This window comes from Strigops habroptila, chromosome 2 (genome assembly GCF_004027225.2).
Source record: "Strigops habroptila isolate Jane chromosome 2, bStrHab1.2.pri, whole genome shotgun sequence".
Taxonomy (NCBI): domain Eukaryota; kingdom Metazoa; phylum Chordata; class Aves; order Psittaciformes; family Psittacidae; genus Strigops; species Strigops habroptila.
In genome coordinates, this window is record NC_044278.2 from 14,935,053 (window position 1) to 14,953,057 (window position 18,005).

Below are 18,005 nucleotides of genomic sequence, written 5' to 3' on the forward strand. Positions count from 1 at the left end.
TTTGGGAGAGAGCACAACCTCAGCTGATTTTAGGAAAATGTATACAAAAATATGAATAATCAAATGCTGACTCCATGAGGGAAGGGAAGAATCTTACATTTTTAAATTTGTTCTTACTGCAGAGCTTTCAAGACATTTCCACACACCCCCCTCCTTTTAGTGACTTACTGCATTTTGGGTGCTGAATGAACACAGTTCTGTTTATTTAAATTAGCAGCTAGACAGCTGACCAAGTCATTCATGACTAGAGCTATCCAAAAATACATGTCTGCTGAGAGGACTGTTATTTTCGACTAATTAGAACATGGAGCTCTTCTGTTAAACTGGAGCAGTTACTGTTTAAAAATTACAAGAACAGAACTGTAGCCACTGAGCAGAGGTATGTTTTCAGCATTTATAAGTTACTGTCTTGTGACAGTTAATAGAAAACAAAACAGCTGCTAGAAATACTGAGATGGAAACTCCCTTTCCCTTTTTTCCTTACAGATGATATGAGTTGACTATTACACAGCTGAACCAGCACTGTGTTTCTACTGAGGTGCCATTTTTAAGCTTAGCATTAACAATAGTTATGACCACTAAAAGAAAGCAAAATTCCCAGTGTGCTGTGTTAAACTGGAACATGAGGCCAAATTTCAGAGGTGTACCAATTACATTTATGAACAGAATAAACACCTTCTTGCAAGCAGCATGTACTACATTTGACCAATGGTCTGCACTGCTCCCACAGCCTCCTACTAACAAACTGCACATTTACGCTACAGTTATGTTAGATGTTTTCATAATGCCAAAGTGGAAATCATTGTCCAGTGGCTGAAATTCAAGAGCTTCCTGGTGAAGTTGCTCACTCCCCTGAGGTCTGATCTCATATATATGTCACTTCAACACTTTTCCATCCTCTTTTGACTCCTGGCTGTGCCTGTTTAGGTTGCAAGACATACAAATCAGGGGACAGTTTCTGGCTGTCTGGTGCAACACCCAGGTCCTGACCCCAGCAGAGGTTGCTAAGTACTATTGCAACACAAATAAGGATATGCTCCTTGGCAGCTGCCTGAAATTAATGGACTAGATGGGAGCTCAGGGACTTTGCTTCAGTTTCAAGGCTTTTGGAGAAACCTTAGGCCAGCCATTTCCCCATTCTGGTTCCCAGCTTTTCCATCTGCAAAAACCTAGATCAAGATACTAACTTCATTTTAAAGTGCTTACAAGCCTCCATGGAAGGCAAACACTAAGCACATGCCCCTTTGTCAGAAGATATTATGCAATCATTTTAGTAATATTGGACAATGTGAATTACATTTAAAGAAAGAAAACAATCACCTCAAATTATTTTTTAAAATATATAAACTTCGCATGCTCCTACCTTTGCTGATGATGAATTACACAACATTTGGGAATGGGGATTGTGGAGCTTGTATGTGCTATTTTTCTACATAGAAAAGATATGTAATGCCCTGTTCTTAATGTTATCAGAAGAAAGATTATTTATGCTCTGGAGATTAAACCTGGATATTTTGGAAAGAAATAAATGCAGGTATAAGCTCTTTGATTGATTTTTAATTAGACATTTTAAGATGTATTTATTTTAACTGGCTTCAGGGACAGATCATTGTTTATTGCCACATCAGGTTATACTGGAAACTGGAGGCACAGAATTCATTTGCGAAACTCATTGCAGACAGGAGGAGGGATAGACAAGTCTCTGCTACCAGCTGGGAGAAATTTTAAGGAAAGCTTTTGATGGCAAAGCAACCCCGAAGAGCAAACCTGGGGGAATCACAATTGCAACTGCAAAAGTAATTTAAGCAACATGACGACATGGAAGCCACATGGATGGAAACAGATGACATAGCAGCCTTGGGGAAGCCAGGCATGGAGCAGTGCTTCCTGCCCAAATCCTGGAACCCAAAATCTTCTGCACTCATCACCCAACCTTCCCTGCCCAAAAGGCCTCCCAGATTACAGGTCCCTGACCTCAGAGGTTCCCATTCCCCTTAAGCCCTCTTATCCTACCCCTCACAGCCCAATATCTTCCAGAAATTACTCTTTCCTTAGGGCCTTACCTTCCATGGCAGCAGCACCTGCACCATACACACAGAAAGGGGCTGCAAGCCAGTATCCCTGCGGCAGATGTGGGATTAAACTATCTGCCCTTCTTCCTGGGAAAATTAGCAAAAGGTTTAGCCATGAGTAGGAAAGCTTTGAACCATGGAGCATTCTCTTCCTCTCTACCAAACTGATTTGCTTTGCCCAGAGAGGTGCAGGACGGAAACAGAAAAGAGAGGACAGTTTCCAGACAGCTATCACAGGAAAAAATTGTTGCCTCTCTTGCCTGGCAGACTTTCTATGGTCTGAGCACAAGACATGAGACTTAAAAATCACCTTGGACCTGACTTCATGGTCAAAAAGGGTATGCTTGGGAAAACAACATCCTTCCTTCCTCTTACCTTCTTCCCTCCAAATAGTATTCCTAGATAAGTAGCTCTCAAAGCAGTGTGCCTGGTGAAACACCACTGTTTATACCAGATTCCACCGTCTGAGCAATAAATCTCAACTTCCGATGGTGCAGAAGCATCTTGGACACACTGTGCCTGGGCTACAGTGGTGCATCAGTGAGCCCGGAGCTGCGAGATATGGCTGGTGGGGAAGCAGATACAACAGCAGTCAGCTACTTCTGCTGCTCAACCTTCCTTTCACTTTTCCCAAAGAAAAAATGTCTTTGGAGATCTTCATGGAGGTAAAAAACACACCTCAGGCCAGGTAGAAAATGAAGGGGGTCGAGAAAATTTGAGCACTTGGAAAAAGTCACAGTTGGAGAAGTTCAGCTATTTATACTTTTTCCCAGAAGCTGAAGACGGAAGGTCATATGCCCTATAACATAAAAACAACTAGCTAATTATCCAATCAAGTCAATACAGCTCAGAAGTGATGAATTCATTCAGCCATTATGTCTGTCATTGTTTACAAGGCACTTTGAGGAGGTATATCAAATGAAAGCTGTTTAAGTGTTCTGCACTGGCAAGTTATTGGCATACACTTGCACTTCATTCTTGTCTGAAATAGGAAGGAAAAGGCTGAAATTTATAATTACCACAGGTGCTTCTACGTAGTATAATCTTTCAGGAGTACACAAAAGACCCCAAACACCACCACCCCTGCCCCCTGCCAAAAAAGAGCAAGAGAAGTGCTTACTATAGCTAGTCTGGAGTTCCCTATAGCTGAGAAGATGTTCTCATGCTTTCATAAAAAGATACAGCTGTCTTTGGTGGAAATAAATAAATGAAGAATCTACAACGTCACAGCAAATAAGAGCAATTAGCCCAGTGTTTACAGAAAAGCAATCAGCAGTCTGACTCTCTGTCCTCTTCATGTGACCAAGTGCCCTCAGAGCTCAGGTCTCCACCAAGAGCTCAGGCTCAGGGTGTGCATGTGGGGGAGTTACTGAGGATCCCCTTCCTCCCATTGTAAAAATAATAAATTCTTATTCTAGTGATCATGAAGATGTACAAAGGGCTTAAAAACAGTTCAATTTGTTTTCAGAATAAACCAGTGTTTTCAAAGTTATTGCAGCAAAGTCTTTGATAGACACTAAATATAACATTTATACGAATGAATAAATAAAGAACAAGTATTCTAGGTCAGCAAGTCAAAAACTTACCAGAGTTACTACGCTAACACATTACGCTAACCACATTTTTGCTAGCCTTTCTCACTATTTAAAATCACACATTTGCATCACAGTTTTAGTGTTAATCAAGCAGACATGCAGTGTTCAAAACAAAGTATCACCACTAGCATGTTTAAGAAACAATTACCTAGGCAGGACACTAAAGTTTTAACTGACAGTCTCTGAAATCATCAGGAAGGGAGAAACAAAAAGAGAACCAATATCCGAATAAACGGGCAGTCTGCACCCTTCCTGGTCTTTATTACACACGTATTTTTCAATTCAAAACCACCTAATTACTGAGGATCTGACATTGATCTAAGCCACTTAATGTTTTAACAAGAACTGTTCCACTGTAAGGACCTCTTCTCCCATACAGCACCAAACCAGCTGTAGGTGATGACAAAATTATTAGAAATAACTCCTACTAGTTTCTCTGCATGAAATCATACTATGATTATTGTAGGGTGTTGCTTTCCAGAGGTCTGCTTGCCTATCCAGTTCTGCTAGAGCTCTCTCCACCACCTGCAGCAGCACCCATGCTAATGTGCCTCTCTTTTCCTGCAGTGCATCTGTTTCTTCCTGAAGGAATCTGGAAGATTCCGCAAACTCATGTCTTCGCTAGTTTCCATCAGTGACTTTCATTTTCTGATGTTTTATGGTGATCTTTCAGTTTTGCTTATTTTTGGTTGTGTTTTTTGTTTGGGATTTTTTTTTTTTTGTGTGTGTGGGTCTGTTTGTGTTCTCTAAGTTAGTCATTAGAGGATTTGCTTTGTCATTTATTAAAACAAAGAAAATAAGTATTTATTAAAATAATTGGCAATATTTCCTTCGAGTCCTGACGTGGTCTTGAGGATTTCTGAATCTGACACTTCTGCCGTTCAAACACAGCAGTACAGCCTGGCAAGATCATTGTCCAAAGTGATGTAACATATGGGACCAAGCTGGAGCAATGCTGTTCGTCTTGCAGATGAAAATACAGTAACGCATTTGTGGGTCCATCTAATCCTTTCCTTGCTTTTTACAGGCCCAAATTCCTCTGGGGATCATCGCAAAATCACAAAGTGTTCCCAAGTGCTGCACTTCACATTTAGGGGTTGGCTTTACTGACAGATGTGAAAACACCTAGCCAGACATTCTCCAACAAATGCACAAGAGGATGCTGGGAGCATAAAGAGTCACAGCTAAATCTAACATCCATTTAAGATTTAGACTATTCTGACTGGTTTTGTTTGTAATGGATTTATTGTTTACTGATCCGTTTAGAATACAGACTTGCTGTTTTCTTGCTGCAGAAAAACACCAGATGAAATTCATAATGCAGTAAGTGTCCATTATATATGTAAAACCTAAGTAATACCAGACTCAGGAAATGAGGTAGCCTGGATCTCATGAGTATTGTTTGAGGTCCTAAATATTTTCATTTAACATCAATATATAATTGCCTCTAGCAATTTTGACTTATCTATGCCACTTCTCCCATTCCTTCCCAGCTTCATTTGTCAGCATGTAGACATTGAAGTTCACAGTATTTCCTAGTCAGTTGCCATTTTATTTTTTCTAGCTCTCATTCCTTTCTTATCATATATCTTCATGTCCTATAGTCATGCGACCTGGTGCTTGACATGTTCTTCCAAGATTGAAATGTAGCACAGAATGTCATTGTGCATAACCCTTAATCCAAATCAGCATAGCTGTTACTGAATAATTTAGAAAGCTAGTCACATACTGATGGCATTTCTTCATTATGGTAAGAAGCTTATAGTATAGCTTAGAAAAGCATTCACATTGTATACAGGAATACCAGCACACATACTACACACACATATAAAATATGATTTAACAACACAGCAAATAAATTTTCTTCTCTTCTGCCAACAGTTCCCACAAACAATGACACTGAGATAGTTGAGCCTTCATGTATGCCCCCCTAAACCTTGTTAAACTTGCTTTAGCTCTCCATAATGCTTATGCAGCCCCTTTTCCAGTTGAGACACCTGCATCCTTAATCAACAAACTAAAAAATGGTTTATATTCACTATTTTACTCTTCAGACTAAGCTACTTGCATAGTCTTGCACAATCAGGGCTGCATGGTAAAGAAGCTGGAAGAGAGATATAGAAGCCATTGTTGTGTTCTTTCTAAGAGACACTGTTTAATTAAAACTGCCCTTCAGATGTCAGAGTGACTATTTGTGGGGGCATACTAAAGAACAGCACGAAGCGTTTTTTAGTGAAGAGACCTGGCTATTTTTTAGTGGGGTGAATCTGAAAGCTTTTTTTTTTTTTTTTTTTTTAAAGATTAAACTCATAGGAGCAGAAAATGTTTATGAACCTGAAGTCTGAATTCTGGATGCTTTATTCTCTTAGCCTCCTCAGCTGGCTCGACAATAAATAACACAAAGCTCTTTAAAACTTTTCAGATACCTGTTCCACTTTGTCATGTTTCATTTCAATCTCATTTTGTGAAGATGATTTATACTTTGAGTCCTTGGAAATAACACACTGGAGTACGGTTCACTGCCCTACCTCGCTGCTTACTTGTGTTTTCAGTTGTTTTAGAAGCTGTGCTGGATTAAAAGCTGGTGACAAAAGGTGAATGCTAATCCTCTTTGGCCAAGAAGGCATGTCCAGCCAGAGCAGTGGTCAGGGGATCATTCCTTGCTCATCACTGAGGACTTGCTCAGGAAGGATCCCTCCTCCTTGGTCCACACAAAGTCCAATTAGGATGCAAATGAGCTTCTGCCACGTAAACCACCTCCTCAGACAGGCATGGCCATCCAATAGCTCTCGAGCACCAGCCTTTTAGTCAGCATCAGAGCAGCAGTACCAAGTCAGAACAAGGGTCTAGTCACCATTTCTGTCTCCCAAAATGTTCTTGTAGTTTCCAGCTGTTTACCACTCAGACTTTCTGAGCCTGATACGACAACATTGCATTTAATAACCATTTTCCTAGATGCTTTTTAACAAATGCAAACATTTAGCTTCCACAGCATCTTGAATTAAGGCCTGTTTATGTGAAGACCGGATGTTACAAATATTGCAGAGCAATAAAAGAGGCGATATTTTCATGATCTTCAGAGCTATCCAGATGACAACATTCATTAATATTATGAGGGGAATAAGGCTTACTGGTTTTGAAAGATATGCACAGCACTTCAATAGTGTTCAGCTCTGACCTTCACCCAGATTTTTATTTGGTTTTTTTCTGAAGTCACTCCTATTGAACCTAGAAGCCACAGATCAAAGAACAGAATTGCTGCTGCAGAGGTGCTTCATCATTTCTTTACTGTTATTTATTGCCTTAGCCCTATAAGCTTGCATGTGGACAATTCTTAATTTTTTAACTGTCCTCAGTCTCTCATTGAAAAGTCTGTCAAAAATCTCTTCGCCAATAGCAGATTCAGCTACAGAGCACAACTTTATGGAAAGGCAAAAAAAAATCCATTTTTTCTTTTGTTACCAGTGTTTTGAAAGCTTTGGTACACCAAAGTATGAAAAAAATCAGTTCCACTTGCTGTTACTTATTCAAGTGGTTAAGATGACAAAGCTGTCAAAACAAATGCAGACTAGAAGAAACACTGAGCTATTGAAAATATTTTATTTAAAAGATGTCTTGGAAATCCATTCTTAACATATGCAGCACATCTCTTCTTAGCATAGGATTGCTGAATAAGGTGCTGAAGTGAAAAGACTGACTACATACTATTAGTTTTGTAAGTCACCACTCAGACAGCTAGCCTTCTGTACAGAGGCAGCTCACACTGGGCGTTCTCAATATGAAAGTACTAACACACACACACAATGCAAATGGGCCAAAACCACAAACAAGTTTCAACCCACAATATACAAGTTCACCTTTCTTTTTCTGACTAGAAATTCCTACCAAAGTTAAAAGGGTTAAAATAGCACCTAAAATTCAACATCTGCCTATCCATTTTTTATTGCAGCACTACAGGAAAGCATGCGGACAGAAAAAATATAATTGCTATTTGAAATATAAATAGCTGCATAAAACAGGCAAAGAACTGGGTATAGTTATTCACTCCTCAACTGCTAAGATGCTAAATTATTTTCCTCAGACAGAATTTTGGAATTGATCACCATTTGTCCCATGGTGCAGCTATCCCCTAGAGCTGTACAACAGCTACCACCAGCACTAAGCTGCAGCATAGTGGCCGACACCAGCAGAAGAGCACTTGGCCTGGATAAAGTGGCAGGGGGACAGCAGATGCAATTACTCCAACATTTATTACTGACATTGAACCTCACAACTTCACCTTGGGGATGGTAGGAACACACTATGGGATCATGAGTTCTGCAAGGAGCAGGGAGTTGAACTCCATGGTCCTTATGGGTCTGTTCCAACTTGAGGTACTTTATGATTCAATGAGTTGCCTAAAAAAAGCTAGATCTCCTGTTCCTAGATCTCCTTTCACACAAATGGGAAAAGTGAAGAGGAGGAAACAGTAGGTTGGTTGAAAATTAGTTTGATTTTAATTGAATGATCAAGCTTAAATTTCAGAGCATGAAAATTTCCATTTCAGAAAATGTAAAAGGTGTTTGAAAAAACAATCCAACAAAAATGTTTTAATCTCCTTGTAGTTCTCAGGTGAAGATGATGATTTTAAAAATGGCATTGACTATTTTTAAGCAGATCACTAATTGCCTTCAGATTCCATCTCCAGTTCTCTAAAAATGACTCTACTTCAATACCTTATTGCAGTTACCTCATCTTTCCTACTCAAACTCAAGAACATGGCTGACCCAGTCACTCTTTGGGGAAAAAGAAAGCACTCATTAGTTATTAATTTGTCCTTGCCATCCCGCTTCTCTCCTGAACCCCAAGGTGCTTTTACCATCAAAACCACCTTTAGTTTTAGTGGCATTTAATGCCATTTGCAGAAGAGTTTCAGGCACAGCCTTTAGCTATATGTGCATGACCTTTCACATGCCAGTAGGGCCCAGAAGGTGCTTTTGCTGTCCAGATGACCAGGAAAGCTATGCATTCTCTAGGCAACGACTAGTCCATTACATTAAGCAGGTGAAGCGCTAGCACAGGTTTCAGATAAAGTCACCATCCTGTCAGAGAACTGGAACTCCTTTTTCTCAGACTAAGACAACATCTGAAGTTGAGGTATGTAGGTAGTTCAGTGGTTCAGATTTTTCTCTCAAGCATTTTTTTTTTCCTAGAAATACAATTTTTTCAGCCTTGGTGATTTTTTTATTTATAGGATTTTTCTTCCTTTTTGGTGGTATCTATTGAGATCACACAAAGTGGAGATGGATATTTTGCTGACCTCATGCACTGCATGATGTAAAGGGAATTGATTATCGCAAGCATCATACGACGATAGTCATCTGAAGATAGCCCAGCAAGCAAAGAGAATGAGTAATGGTCATAACATCGCCAAAACCTAGAGTGAAAGTAGTAAATAAAAATAAAAAAGCTAGAATATCCTGCACTGATAATTTATGTGTGCTAAGGAGAGAACCTTGACACCCAAGAAGTATGGTCAGAAAACAAGAGTACAGAAAGTAGTATTCAGTGAGAAAACCAAGAGTAGCTACTATTCAGTTCAGGGAATGTTCACACACACACACACAAAAAAAAAAAAAAAAAAAAAAAAAAAATCTTTTTCACCTACTCCCACCAAAACCAACACAACCCCCCTGAGCTTAAGACTTTCCATACTTCTTCTGTTTCAGCTGCAGTTTTATCACAAACTAAGTAAAATAGGGGGAAACACAGCACACCAGATTTTCTACTTTTTCTATACTTTATTAATCTGATCACAAAGATGCGGTGAGATGTGAATAAATATATTTACTTTAGTTTTAGAATTTCCTTAAACAGTCAGTATGTTAAATTCAATACAGAAAACTTCATGCATTTGGAAAGGCCTGGTGCATACACATACATTTACAGTTTAGAGCGGGGAGGACCAAAAAACAAAACCCAAGCAAAAAAACTAGCAGATTTTCTGAAACAATACCATTTCAGAATCTACAACAAAAGCTACATAAAACTATTCCATCTGAGGTATGATAGCAGAACAAGTACTTTAAAATGAATTAATGAATTATAATATTTTGGCCTGTTTTCACCCTTTTTTGTCTCGAAAGATATTTTATTTTATGAAATGAATGACAGGTTTAAGATTTCTGGGCAAAAAGATACTGTGGTAAATGCAAAGCATGTAGCTGTACTCAAAGGATTGGGTTTTTTTTCTTCCCCAGACTTTTTGTATCTGGTTTTGGTTATGGTTACCCCTCTGCCTCTGCAAGATTGTACACATTCAGAGGCAGAAACCCAAATGATCTACATTACAGTAGAAAGCAGCACCTGTGAAAGAGGAACCTTCACAAAGATGAAGACTAAAAACCAATTCCCACCTCAATTATGATGGGCTAACCTCCCATACAAGTTTTGCTGTGGTCTTCTCAGGTCATGATTTTTTGTCTCCTTCACATAACGGAGAGTCAAGCAACTGCCAGAATACAGACATTGTAAAATCTAGAAGGAACATGGAGAAATACTGAGAAAATTTCTGAAAGATTGGTAACCCTCCACCTTGACAGGTTTGAAGAAATTTATATTAATTTCCTGACACTCTGGCAGCAACTACTATGATAGAAAAGTAACAGCAAGAAGAAAAATAAGTGTCACTTCTCTGCATTAATTCATAATACCATTTCAAATTCTTCAAATCCCTTCCTCTCCCATGAAGTCACCAGCATAGGGGAATGGAGCAATAATGAAATTCTGCTCTAGTGAAGGAGGAACAAAGAGGCTTTCAGCCTGTGCACTGCTATGTGAAAACTGCAGATTATATCTCAGTTGCTCACTGAAAAACGCTCCTTCTGTAAAAGATTTGCGCAGTACCTGTCCAAAGAACTGCAACTGCTGCATTTTCAAATTATTCCCTCAGGATGGGGCATTAAGATGTCCCCAGCCAACCCATACCCCTCTGAAATCTATATTTCAGGCATAGGTATTTTTGTACTCATCAAGATTGGAGATCAGTGATTATGCACATCCACAGTGTAGTAACAATTCATTAATCTTGAATTTATTTCCTGGAACAGAACATTAGTGCCTTAAAACATAAAAGGCACAGATTCCCTTATGGAACCGATACAGAGTGAAAAGCTGTACAAGAAAGGTACTAGCACAAGACAGATATGTACTAAACAAATGTTATTATGGAAAAATGGCAATTAAGATTCTCTTAATTAGCCTGTCATTTTGTATTTATCATCATAATGTTTGCTTTACAATGCTTTATTAAATCTGGCTTTATGACAAACAGTCTGCTGGCAATGCATCCTGCTGTGCAACATATGGTGTTACACCTAATGAATATTAATGCTGTGAAGTACAAATGGTCTTCTGGGACAAGGGCTGATGGCTGGGAAACTCCTGCAGATGGCATTATTATTCAAAGAGGTTAACCTCACATGTTTCTCATCAGGTCTCTTCCTAGCTACCTAGGATTCTGCCCATAGGCTTTCAAAAGAAGGCTGTAATACACTAAAAAAAATTCACAGACCCATTCCAAGTTATCAGGGCTTTGAGTTTGGGTTGGTTTTTTTTTTGTTGTTGGGTGGGGTTTTGGGGGGGGAAGGGAGAGGGGGGCATTATTAGTTTCTTTGTTTATGGCATTTTACAAAAAGTTATAGTTTAGCTTCATATTGTAAGTTCTTTTAGCCTTTGATAAAACAAATACAGCCATCTACCCAAACTGGAGTTCATCCTAGTTTAGGATTTTCTAACTGTGCTAGAGAATGTTAGGGTTTAGTTGTGTTGCTCATATTTGTAATGCATGTTCCTAATAATAGATCTGATGAAGAGAGACATCCCCCCAAGATAAAGATATGGGGAGATGAATCCTTCTCCTGGTCACTTAGTTGGACCTTTGGGGCCAGCAGAGTCACAGGTCACAGATAGGTACAAAAGAAATGTAATAAGGAGTAATGAGCAAGTACCTAAGCCTGGGAAGCCACAGGAAAAGCTCTCTGGGGTGCTGCATTTCTGCAATTCAAAGTCATTGAGCATTTATAATTGAATCTGGAGAAGAGGATCCATCTGAAAGAATAGTTGCACAGTGGTGCACAACCCCTTTAACTTCGGTTCTGTCTTACCTCTTCACTTCTGAGTTTTCTACAAAGTGTTAAGCCTCATCTTTTCACTTTCCTTGAGGAGCTCACAGTAGGAAAGCATCCAGGTGCATCCATCCAGCAGACATCAAGTCCCACCACACTTACACAAAAAATGGACTGTATAATTGGGAGACTGTGGAAGAGGCCACAGAACCAAGATTACTTTACTTTGAGTCCCTTAATAGTCTTTATTGAGAAAGCCTATTGATAACTTCTAGATTAATTACTACCCAAGACTGATTCCTGTACTGCTTGTCTGGCAACTTCCTTTAGGGAATAAAGCCGTTCAGATCAACCTTGTCCTTCTATCTGTCACTTTCATATTCTTCTCCAGCCCTGTCTTCTCCAGTGTGATTCAATCAATTGGCAAGTCAGTGAAAGAGGACATGGTGTTACTAACCCCAAATTCCACTGTCAAGGTATTTTAGTGGTACATTAATTAGTATTGTCTTTACTGAAGACAGAAGGTCCCTCATACCAGTAACTGAATAAGCAGAGTTCCCCTCCACCCATTCCTTGGTATGGAAGAGGTCTATCTGTCAAAATGCTCTCTTCTTTTTCCTCATGATACCTGGAGAAGTAGACTTTTACAATTTCTAGAGCACATCTGTTCAGGGAACTATTGCAATTGAAGAGATTCCTACTCTGAACAAGTTTCTTATTACTTCTCAGCTTCAGGAAAATTGCTCAGATCTGGCAATGATCTGATCCAAAAAGTTATTTACTGGTCTTTTCAACACAATAAGTTTGTGAGATTTTATTACTGAATATGGTCTATTTTTAAACAAAAGCTATTGGTTTGTTTTAAAAATTATCCTTCATCCTCATTTAAAAAAACAGTCACCCAAAGCACAAGAAAACCCCAACAAAAAAACCCCAAAACAAAAACCCAACTCACATTCAAAAGCCCTGATTAAGTTTGGTTTGATTACTTCCCTTTGCACACACAGTTCTACTGGAGTTGTTAGAAATTAAGTTTGGACATGAAGAGTCTGAAGTGAATAGTGTTATATCTCTATGAGAAAAGAGATTATGGTTTGCCCTGCGCAGAACACAAGCACATCATGGGTTTTTTTGAGAAATCTTTTGGATTCTTCTGGAAGCTTACATTTTAAGAAAGACAAAACAGACCCACTAGATTTCTATAACAAGTTACTCTCAGGCTTTCCATCAAGTCCGACTATAAAAATGACAGCTGTGCTCGCCAATAGTCACTTTGTTTATGCTACGCCAATTATGCGGCATATTGTCCTAAACAGCTGGGCAAAACACACTTGTTTCAATGCCATAAATGCTTCAGCCATTCACAGAACCACCTCAATACATGCTTTGGGCTTCCTCCTGCTGAGAGAAGAAAAATATCACAGTTTGACTTGTAGAAAAGAAAAATAAATACAACACTAGCTGCCAAAATGCTGAAGATAGGCTGTTGGGTTTCCTTCAATTTATTTTAAGAATATTACATGTGTTTTAGCCTTTCAGTTGCCTGGGTCTGCAACAAGTAGAATATACTCACAGCTCATTTATATCCAAATATTTCTGGATAAGCACCACAGAGCCAGCACTAGCTGGAAGAGAAGAGGCAGATCGGCAGCTTATTGTAGGCACTATATACCTTTATGGCTTTTGCATAGCTTTATGGCTTTTGCAACACTTCTCAGCTCAAAAGCTTCAAGTATCACACAGAGGTGGCTCAGGAGAATAAGAGCACAGAGTGCAGTGCTAAGCCAACCCCATACCTTCACAGTGAACAAACTCCTTAGGAACACATTGACCTGCAGACTAAACCTCGTAAATTCAGGCATTAGCTTCTCAGATACAATGAGACTAGCCTAGATATTTTACTCTTTTTCTGCTGTTGTGGTCTACGGGCGAAGCAGCAGCCAGCTCCTCTCTCTCTGTAGAAGGGCCATATCCAAGCTTAGATAAAACCTTTTGTTTAATATTAATGGGAATTTCAGTTTTAGGCTTAATCTACAAACCTCTAAGAACAAAGGCAACTGTGAGATCTGAAATTTAAGAAGGCAGAGTTAGAGTCACCATCATCCTAAGTCTCTACCTGAGGTACCTGAGATTATGCTATTCTTTCATCATGTCTCAAGACCTATAGCTTACTACAGTACATAGCTTACTATAATTTTATTTTGTGTGTATAATCAAGGTTCAAGACTGTGCAATTTTTTCCTTTCCAGGAATAGCAATCACTGTGCCTGTTGCTCTCAAAGCCAGAACAGCTTGGTTGTTTGAAATGAATCAAGGCTCCTACATACAGCTTAGGGTGTTTGATGATATGGGTATGGACATGGACAGACAAAGGTTGTTTTCTGCTGTTGGGAAGAGCTCTCAGTGCCCCCGATTCCCAAATCACCTCCCAGCTCCATTCCTCATTCCCAAACAATGTTAATCTCCAGCAGACTTTTGAGGAACTAATTAGATTGACAAATTATCACAATATACAATTGCAGAAGAGCCAGTAAAGATAGTTATGTTCTTACAAATCCTGAGGACCAGAAGGGTATGCAACTGAATGAATGGGCACAGAGATTTCCTTGCCAGCAGATAGTTCTTCAGTGCTTGAGAGAAATCACCTGCAAGCTGCCACGAGTCTGGTGTGGGGTAACCGCAAGGGAAATGAATGGGAATCACAGTGTTTTTAAAAGCTATTCCATTTATCAACCAAAAGAACTGTGAAGTTCTGGCAGTCTTTGGACACAAGCTCAGAAGCTGTCCTGCCAATGTCCTCCCTCATTCCACTGTTTTGACGTGGACCTTCTCTGTTTGGCCGACACTTTTCCCCCCTGCATGCTGAGATCAAAGCAGAGGCTAGACTGCCACCCCCTTACTTGTTTTCCTGTTTGTTAAAGGCACCATCAATAATGTAGGCAGATCTCTGGGAAGAAGGTTTGTTATTTAACTTGTGACATTTTTTTGCAACTGGATCAAAAAATTGTAAAACATCATAGATGTTTCCATGCAAGTAAATAAACAGTAGCTACTGCTTTATGGATATTTTGGTTTAGGACTGATGCAGTTTCTAAAGAGGCAAATTCTTCATTTTTCATATGGGATCTAGGGAATACATCACACCAGATCAGACTGAATTTTAAGGTAAGCAGAGACATAAGAGGCCAAACTGTTTACAGTCATTTATAATAGGTCAGACAACCTCCGGCAAATAAAAGAATAAGGTGTGTTAGTGGGTTACGCTATTACATTGCTCAACACAACAGATGGTGCTAGTTCTCCTAAAAGTTTTTTTTCCTCTTGTTTTCTTCTAACTTAACAGGAAAAAGACTTTGGAGACACAGAAGATCAAATAAAAAGCTTACATTTTAGCCTGATGAAATTTACTTATTTGACAATTTTAAGGAACAGTCTGCTGGCAAGGAGCAGGATCTCTGAGATTATTTGTAGTTTAAAGATACAGAAGTTGCCTTTTTGTAACTTTCAGCTATTGAACAAACAGGGTACCCACTCAGTTACAGGGCTTTCATGGACATGGTGTAAAGAAGTGCAGCATCACCCTGCCAGGCTCAGAAAAAACCTAGTATTTGGTTCCAAACCCAACCTGGCTCCCAGATGGGGTTTTGAGTTTTTCGATTATTTCATATGCAGCAAAGAACAGTGAAAGGGCATATTAAAGAGTTGCAAGTATTTTGCTTCATTTAGTCTTGACAACTGCCTTTGCTGATATCTACCAGCCGAGTTACTGCGTGGTGACTTCCAAAACATCAGGTCTGTACTGAGGTATAAGCACATGCACTGTCAATGAAGGGGCATGCCTAGACTGCTTCTCCTTGAGGCATCTGCCTTCACTTCCCTGTTGCAGGAGAGGTACCCTGTCCCAACAGCTCCTACCTAGCTCGGTGGCCCCCCTACTCCAGTGCCCACTGACCCTGTGGGTGGGACGAGAAGAAGGAAAGCGATGAGGAGAAACAGCAAAATTGATGGCTCCTCTCCCTCTTCCTTGCTCAGGGGGATAGTCGCTACCTGCACACTACCTCAGGGCAGGCCAGTCCATGGCTGGCAAAACCCCCTGGATGGAGCAGCCACAACCTGCTGTCAAAGAAGATGCCTACGAGAGACACTCTTTCACCACTGCCAAAGACAAACCTACAAGAGCTGCTGAGAAACCCAGAAGGTCTTTCTGTCTGGCTTACGGCTGCGATTTTGTTGCCTGAGGCAACTGCCTTCTCATGCGTGTTTACCCAGGAGACGCAATTAGCAGTTTCTCCAATACAGCAACTATTTGAATACCATTTTCTAATTGTTATTTCTACTTGGTGGCTTAGTATGAACTTTATTAACCTTTACTTTGTTTTCAAATTATCAGGGTTTGTATCCTGAGCAGCTTGAACAAGGCAATTTCCGTGGATGTTTGTGCTCTTGATATCCAGACCTGAACTACTTCATCTGGGTATTCAGATCACCCTGAAAACCTCATTCTAGAATTCTATAAAAGGAGGTTCATTCTTTACAATGGATCTCACTCCTGATGAGAGTCCTACAAAGTAAACGCGACTAAAATATGGGTTTGAAAACTGCTATTCCTCCTCCGATTCCTGTAAGCTCACACGTTCTGAGGGTATCTACCAAAGTCAGTTTGTTGAACTCTGTCCCAGATCCCCCTCCAATGGCTTCATACATCTCCAGTTAAAACAAGCAGCAGACAGAAGGTGAAGCCTACAATAGTTTTCATAGATATAGCCTACAGCTGCAAGACTCGCTGTGAGAGCACAGAGCTAACTTTCCACGGGCTGCTGATACAGGCACTTTTCAAAGCCAGAGCAATGTTAATCTTTAGAAGATCATCTTCAGTCTAAAAGGCTCACAGATAAATATAGGCACTAAATAATCACCTTCCCTTACATGTGGTACGTCAAAGCTGTTTTCTCTCTTGCACAGTGTACAGAGTATTCAAGGTACAACTTCTTGGCTGCTTGGTACCTTATGGAGCTGCTGCTTCTCTCTGAGGGAACATAATTCAACACTGAGAGCTTCTTTCTGTTGCAAATGCATGCCTAAACATGAGCAGGAACAGCAGTAGGCTCCTACAGAGTTTTTAGCAAACTGGAGGAAAAGTGATTAAATAAGAAAATCTGGAAGATGACTGGGCTAGCAAACCTGGGCTATGCCAGCTCAGCTGGGAATTTTCGTTATACTGCTAAAGATCTTCTCTAAGCAACAGAATAATTCTCTTATGAATAAGTAGTTGATACTAACACTCAGCTGCCACTTTTAGCCCAACCTGTCTTCCCATCACTACCAACACTGCAATCTTGCTACCAAATGCCTGATTTTTCTAAGCAAGTTTAAAGACCTGAACATCTAGGTTGTATCCTAAGCACATTTTCCCATCACTATACCAATAAGCAGGTCAATTTAGTTGGCTGAAATTAGAAGTTTTTCCAGAAGATTTAAGCATCTCATGAAATGTTACATCCTTAAGCAAACCAGCAAAGGTTAAAACAGCATTAACATTGATGACCTGCTTAGAAATTGTTTCTCAAACACAGAATACAAGTAATTCACAATACTGTGCTAATTCAATAACTAGAATAGCTGGGAATCTTGTACTAGGTTGTATTTTTAAATTAATTGGTGCTGTATCAATCTTACATGTCAAGGACCAAATTTCTAAGAGCTATGCACCATCCATGGACATAACAGAAATGGCAGGTATAATGCATCATATCTTATGTACTAATAAAAACACTGGCTGCTATGTTTTATAAGGTCATGGCTTACTATGGTCTCTCAACAAAAAAAAGCCTTATGCCACACTGGTCTCTGCATGATCTTCGTAGTCAGGCTTAATGAGGAGGAATCACAATTAATGGCTTTCTGCGAACCAATGGATCACAAGTGTCAGGAGCTTATTCACAATTTATGAAGACCTAATTTTTTCTCTTGGTGGGAAGAGAGCAAGAAACTTGCAAAGTGGTAATGAAAAACAACTATTACACAGAATATGGTAATGCAGGTTTATAATCAGAACCCACAGACTTGCCCATTGCGGGAGACTAACGAGCTGCAAGCCTGCAGCTCCAACAGGGATGAGATTTAAGGCACACTGACAGAAAAGTACTTTGGGTAGCATTTGTGAGTAAATCACTACTGTTTATAATGACCTATAGAGGGCATCTTTCTGTATGATTTGTGGTTTGAAAAGTGAA